This window comes from Pseudophryne corroboree, chromosome 7 (genome assembly GCF_028390025.1).
Source record: "Pseudophryne corroboree isolate aPseCor3 chromosome 7, aPseCor3.hap2, whole genome shotgun sequence".
Taxonomy (NCBI): Eukaryota; Metazoa; Chordata; class Amphibia; order Anura; family Myobatrachidae; genus Pseudophryne; species Pseudophryne corroboree.
The window spans coordinates 375,874,900-375,882,214 of NC_086450.1; positions in this window are offsets into that span (position 1 = coordinate 375,874,900).

The window sequence follows — 7,315 nt, forward strand, 5'->3', positions numbered from 1 at the left end:
AGTTATTTCTTCATGTCTGCATTACCCAGTTAAACACATTCTGCCGTTCAGCATCAAAGCTTGTTTATATTTGGACAATTCAACATTTATTCATCAGCTTGTTTCATATACAGCTCCATGAACATTTCTTTTATTTGTCTTTGAGATTCATCCTGCATATTATTTCTGCCATTCCTGCAATACTTCAGTATAATATGATGATTAACAACTTGTCATTTAACTCTTTACTGAATTGTTATTTTTAATAAATATATGAAACTGAACTTTCTTCGTCCTCCCTGCTTTCTTCATACCCCAGCACCTACACCTGTGGTTGGTCCCGGGTTAACGGATTCACAAAAACACCCGGACCTGACACTCCAGCAGCTCCAGCTGTGTCTTCAGGGTAGGGCGGTGAAGTCCTGATGACTTGTACCGGATCCTTAGGCACTTCCGGCAGCATGTATGACTAAACTTAACCCTCCCCCTTGTGCCTAACACTGACCTCGCCTCCTATAGCCTAACCATCACCTCCCGTAGCCTAACCCTCCGGCTAGTGTTCCAGAGATCTGGCCATGCACAGTAAACTTTTTTTGTATTATCTGTTTTCATACATTTTCACCATTCTATGAGGTCTATTCAGTAGCAGACGCAATAACATGTCCGCAGTGCGCACACCCAGGACATGCACTGGCCTGATTGACAAGCAGAGGCATTCGCGGGGGGTGGTAATGCGGCATTGCGGGCGCATCACGGGAGAAAAAATGATGGCCGGTTAGCAATCTTAGCAAAACTGAAGCTGATGAAGCTGAATAATGTCCTACATTCACCCCTACAACTCATGCCAACATACTTGGTAATTTTATGCAACAGAGACATTAATCTCATTATATCAGGAATTATCTGGCTAAAAATAAAATTACAATTAATAGCTTGTGACATCATAATTTAATGAATATTTTATCATATGTTTAATATGGCAACGGCACACAAATTCCATAGCTGAGTCCAGAACCGCTTATCAGGTAAATAAGACTAAATAAAGAGAGTAATAATAAAGAGTAAGCAAAACTGAGTGGTTCAAATTCCATTTTAATAATTAATCTATAAATTGGGCCACAGTTAGGATTTCTGTATCTAAACAAGAGTGGACTAGTCTGTTATACAAGCTGTGGCTGCACCAAGTACAATACAATAAAGAAGAAGCACTTCAATACAATGAACTACAGAGGACATCTGAGTAACCAGCGGTTCTCCACCATTGATGGTAGAGAGTTACCTACAGATTGTATGGTTGTTGTTTTTTATGTGGGAACACACAACACAACACAATTTCATGAAAATACCATCAGTTGATAATGATATTGGTGACTGGTGGTGAAACCTTCTAAGGCACCACTACAGCATCCACAACTGCCCTAGATGTTGGGATCTTTCTCTCAGACTTTCACGTTAACACCACCGAACCCTCTGTTAAGCCCCATACACACTAGACGAGAAAATAAAAGATCTTTCTCAGAAGGAGCATTATGACTGGGATCTTTTACAATCTGGTTTAGTGTGTATACTCAATGTCATTAACGATGCGCGCTCCCACGCATCTTTAACGACCTCCTCCCTTGTCTGAACATGTACAGATGAGGGAGGTCCTCGTTAATGACAGCCATGCTGCAGTTGCAGTATGGGTGTCGTTCTCCCCATCGTCGCTCCCTTCCCCGCTGGCATCGGCAAGTGTGTATGCACTTGCCGATGCCGGCAGCCCGCCGAGTCCCTGCTGCTGCCAATATCTGCACCGGTAGAGGTCGTTTAGTGTGTATGGGCCTTTACTCATGGAACATCAACAAGTGGAGCAGTATTTATCCTAGTATGTCAAAACAGTCACCCTTCTCTTACAAAGGGGGTGATGCAGGATTGAATGTTAATCCATTTGCATGGCGTATCCTGTGTCACTGCACTTTGCATGCTGAGTAATGGATGCTCACAAGGACATATTTCATTCGTATCTACACCAGCAACCAAACCAAGTGGTGGAGCTGGGGTAAGACAGAGCGTTTTCATGTATGCAAAGTTTAGTGAGGGCGGGTATGCCTTGACATACAGTAAGCCAATATACACATTTTTAGAGGCGTATTTATTTTGCACTCTGTATAGGGTAAGGCAAGTTGTATTGAGGATGGTGACTGGTAGTAAATTGGCGCACCTGCCGTTGTATGCATAGAGCTTGGTGTATAGGCAAATATACACATTTTTGCCATACATGTCATGTATACTCTGCAATGGACTGAAAGTGTCTGAGGTCACTTGTGCCAACCTTGGTTGGCACACTATAGGGCACCTGGGGCTGTTTATAATTTGTAAATGATGCTAAAGTACAAATTATAAGCAAGCCCAGGACCTGCAAATGTTTCCTTTTTGACAGCTAACTGTAAGTGTGCACAATAGAGTGCATGGGTCTGTCTCTTTGGAATGTACGTCTTATGGAATGTACCTTTTGTTGTAACTCAATAAAAAAGATGTTTAAAAAAAAAAAGTGCATGGAACCAATTTGAACTGTTAGAATGCAGGATAGTAACTAGGGTGGTGTGACATGCCACCTCACTGTGCACTACAATGCAGGGGGCGCTATTATGTAGCACCTATCAGTTTTCTGTTTTACTCAATTTCACTTTCGATGCCCACCTCCCCCTCACGTCCCTAATCCCCTTCAGTCACACACTCCTTTATTTAAGGTGCATATTTCAAAAGGCTCTCATACTTCCCATACAGGAGCAAATAGTTCCATGTGTAAGGTGTCTGACTGCAATATGGAAGGGTACGGGTTTGCATCCTGGTCATGACAGTATTTTGAAATGTGTGCTTTAAATAAAGGAGGATATGACTGAAGGTCCTGGGTATGACTGCTAAGAAATGTATGATTTAAAATAAAGGATAATGGGCCTGATTCAGCTTCAGTCGCAATTGCAAATAATTGTGCAATTGGCGATTTTAAGCAAACTACGCATGTCCAAACATAAGAGTGCACATGTGCCAGATCACAAACTGTGACAACTTAGCAGATTTGCGAACCAAAAAGAGGTCGCAAATAGATAACGGGGAAAAGTCATAGCGGAGGCGTGTCAGTGGGATGGTTTCGCAATTCTGAAAAATGGGGCATGTAACAGGGGTTGTATCGTGCCTGTGCCCTGGACAGTGCATTTGCAAATCTGCTAAGAAGCAACCTTAAAATACTCACAAAGTGATAGCAGCTTATGAGCAGCTATGGAGCCGCACAGACTGGAAATCACCATGACAGGTGCACCACCATCGATGTTTCAGCTCATAATTTCACAATTAGTGCAAAATCATACACAGCTGATGTGTTAATGCTTGGCTAAGCTTTAGGACTTCAAACATGCTATTTTGAAATGTTTGGCAGCTTAATTGTTTAATAGCATTTAATGACATTAATCAATTAAGTCCTCAAAATCAACACTTTGCAATGTTTGATGACTTAATTGTTTAATGATGCATCATTAACTGATATAATATGGGTTAGATATTTTTTAGGTCAAGCAGACCAAAAAATAAATAAATCTGATCCCCTGTTTGCAAATGTCTGCTAAATAGGGAACATTCGCAAAGTTCCTAAAGGGTACACTCTCGCATCGCTGAACTGCAAGGTACTCCAGGTGCCTCCTCTTTTGCAGGGCTGCCATAAGAAATTAAGGGGCCCGGGGCCGACAAAATAGACAGCCCCCCCCACCAATAAAAACAAGATTCTGCCACACCGCTCCACCACTATGTGATGTCACACATCATCACGTTACATATAGGGGAAGCATTGCAAACCTGCAGGAACGATTCACAAAGCTGATGCCCAAGGAAGGCTTGTTTTAAGTCCTCCCTGCACAGCAGCCCGCTGTTGTTACGCTGCCTGTGCAGCTCTCCAGATATTGGCGGTAGGAACCAGCAGTGGGCCCCCCTCTCTATAAGGGCCCGGGACTCCAGTCCCCACAGTCCCCCTCCGATGGCTGCCCTGCTCTTTTGTGTACTGAATTTTTTTTATTGCAAGTTTGCGTTGTGTGAGTGTATTGTGTGTATGAGCAGATTTGCGATTGATCACAAATAAATGCAAATTATCTATGGTCAAAAAATGAAAATGGTGGTGCTGACATGATGTCTTCATCAGACTGTGAAAGCACTGTGTACCGTTTGGTCATGTGACCGGATTACGTGACACAGTAGGCTACAGTGGGAATGTGGGCCTGAATTTTGCTGTGACACACCGCAAAGCAGAACGGCATTAAAAGCTGCAAAAGTGCAGGGATTGTAGTTTGTAAGAAAAACTGATGTGAATTATCTTTATGATTTGTTCTCTTTTATTCATTTAAAAGAAATCCAGGTTAAAGGATGGATAGTTGTCAATGCTATAAGAGTGGTGAGAACCCATATTTGCTAAATGTCCCAAGCGTTTGGTAGTCTTATGTGATGCGGTTATACTGCCCTTCATGGATATTTTCTGCCACTTTCATACATCTTGTGTAAATAGACGCATCCTGCAAACTTCTATAATAAGGTTGCAGCATTGGATTACTCTGAGAAAACATCATCAATCTGAGAAACCCTCTGCCTGGTTCAGACAATCTGAAAACCTGGCCAGGTACGCCCCCATTTTGTAGAATGGTCCCCATCGCCGTCCCTCCAAATGGCCGCAGCACATCAATCATGTTACAGTTTGGGGAAACTGTGAACAACTCAGGACCCATGTGCAGAAAGGGTCCCGCGCATGCGCAGTATGCGCACTACTCTGAAACAGGCCCAAACATAGTAATAAAATAATACTGAGCATTAACAAACATACCAAGAGGCTTAGGGGTCCATTCAAGGGCGTAGCTACCATAGGTGCGGGGAGTGCGGCTGCTATGGGGCCCTGCACTCTGCCTGCATCTATTTGTGCTGCTTTTTATTTATTTTCTCTGATGGCCGCTCCGTCTCTCCTCACAGTCAGATGCTGGGAGGAAGCGCGGCTGTGCTTGTAGGGACATCCCCGGACCACAGCCCTGCCTCTTCCCTGTTTCAGTCAATGAGGAGAGAGAACAGAGCGAGGTCGGGCGATCCTGCAGAGCAGCCAGCATGGGGCATTAAAGGTGAGCGCCTGCACACCGGCTCCACCCGCTCTCTGTCCATCGGGGGAAAGGTGTTGAGTGACTGAGCCCTAAGTAGTCTGACACTGGGTGCCCCGTGGAAATTGTGCTATGGGGCCCCCAAAGGCAGAGCCGTAACCGGACATTTTGGTGCCCTGTACTAGAAAGAGAATTGGTGCACCCCCCATATTTAAAATAGGGCCAGTCAAAAATATAGGGGTGTGGCTTTATGGGGAAGGGGGTGTGGTCACAAATAATTCCAGTGCATATCACGCCGCACAGTAGTCTGCATTATTCAAATTACACTGCACAGTAGTGCCCCTTATACACATTACACCATGCAGAGTCCCCTATACATATAACAACAAGTAGAGCCCCTCATACACATTAAGACAAAAAAAGTTACAGCGCTATAACTATTTTTTTGTCTTGCTGTTGTACCTTTCAAGGATTGAGTAACCCTTGAGTTACCAGCTACAACAGGAATTAACTAGATTAAGCGCCTGGTCAACTGTGACTTTACCTTATGCACATTACACCATGTAGAGCCCCTTATACACATTACACCAGGTAGAGCCCCTTATATACATTGCACCAGGTACAGCTCCTTATGCAAGGTAAAGTCCCTTATGCACATTGCACCAGGTAGAGTCCCTGATACACATTATGCCAAGTAGAGCCCGTTATACACATTATGCCAGGAAGAGTCACTTATGCACATTAAACCAGTTAAAGTTCCATATACACATTAAACCAGGTAGATCTCCTTACACATTTCCCCAGGTAGAGCCCCTTATACACATTATGCCAGGCAGAGCTAATTATACACATTATACCAGGTAGAGCCACTTATACATATTACACCAGGCAGAGCCCCTTATACACATTACTCCAGGTAGAGCCACTTATACAAATTACACCAGGTAGAGCCCCTTATACACATTACTCCAGGTAGAGCCCTCTTTTACACATTACACCAGGTACAGCTTCTTATAAACATAATGCCAGGTAGAGCCCCTTACACACATTACACCAGGTTGAGCTTCTTATACACATGCATGATGCCAGGTAGAGCTCCTTTTACACATTACACCAGGTAGAGCTCCTTTTACACATCACACCAGGTAGAGCTCCTTTTACACATTACACCAGGTAGAGCTCTTTATACACATTATGCCAGGTAGAGCTAATTATACACATTACATCAGGTAGAGCCCATTATAGACATTACACCAGGTAGTGCTCCTTATACCCATTACACCAGACAGAGCCCCCTATTACAGAATACTCCAGACAGAGCCTTCTTTTACACATTACTCCAGGTAAAGCCCCCTTTTTACACATTACTCCAGGTAGAAACCCCTTTTTACACAATACTCCATGTAGAGCCTCCTTTTACACAATACTCCCGGCAGAGCCCCCTTTTACACATTACCCCAGGTAGAGACCCTTTTTACAAATTACTCCAGGTAGAGTCCCCTTTTATACATTACTCCAGGTAGGGCCCCCTTTTACACATTAGGCCAAGTAGAGTCCTCTTTTACACATTTCTCCAGGCAGAGCCCCCTTTTACACATTGCTCCAGACAGAGACCCCTTATACACATTATGCCATGTAGAGTCCCCTTTTACACATCAGTCCAGGTAGAGCCCCTTTTACAAAAAAGAGAGAGTGAGTGTGTTTGTGTGTGATTTTATACTTACGTTTGGTTCTGAGCACCCAAATGCTGCAGCTCTGCGGACACAAAAGGGGAAGCCGGCACCCGAGAGCGCCGAAGGATAACTACAGAGGGTAAGCCGCAGTGGTGGCTGGACGGACACTCCTACGTCGGTGTATGCATGCTGCTGACGGTCCTGCACCCACAGTGCATATGCGCTGTGCCTGACACACCACTAGTTATGTCCCTGCTGCCGAAGGGGACAGTTAGGGTTAGGCTTCCGAAGGGAACGGTAGAGGTTAGGTTGAAGAAGGGGATGGTTAGTGTTAGGCTGCAGAAGGGGTATGTTAGGGTTAGGGCTAACCAAAGAATACTTACCAAAGATTGATGCTATTTTCACCAAACCCAGCCAAATCTCATCCTAACCCCCTGTTCCACGCTCTCTATGTACCCCATCTGTGTCACCCCTGTCTGTCTACCCCTCCCCTTTAGAATGTAAGCTCTCACGAGCAGGGCCCTCTTCCCTCATGTGCTTATCCTTTTTCTTACTTTAATA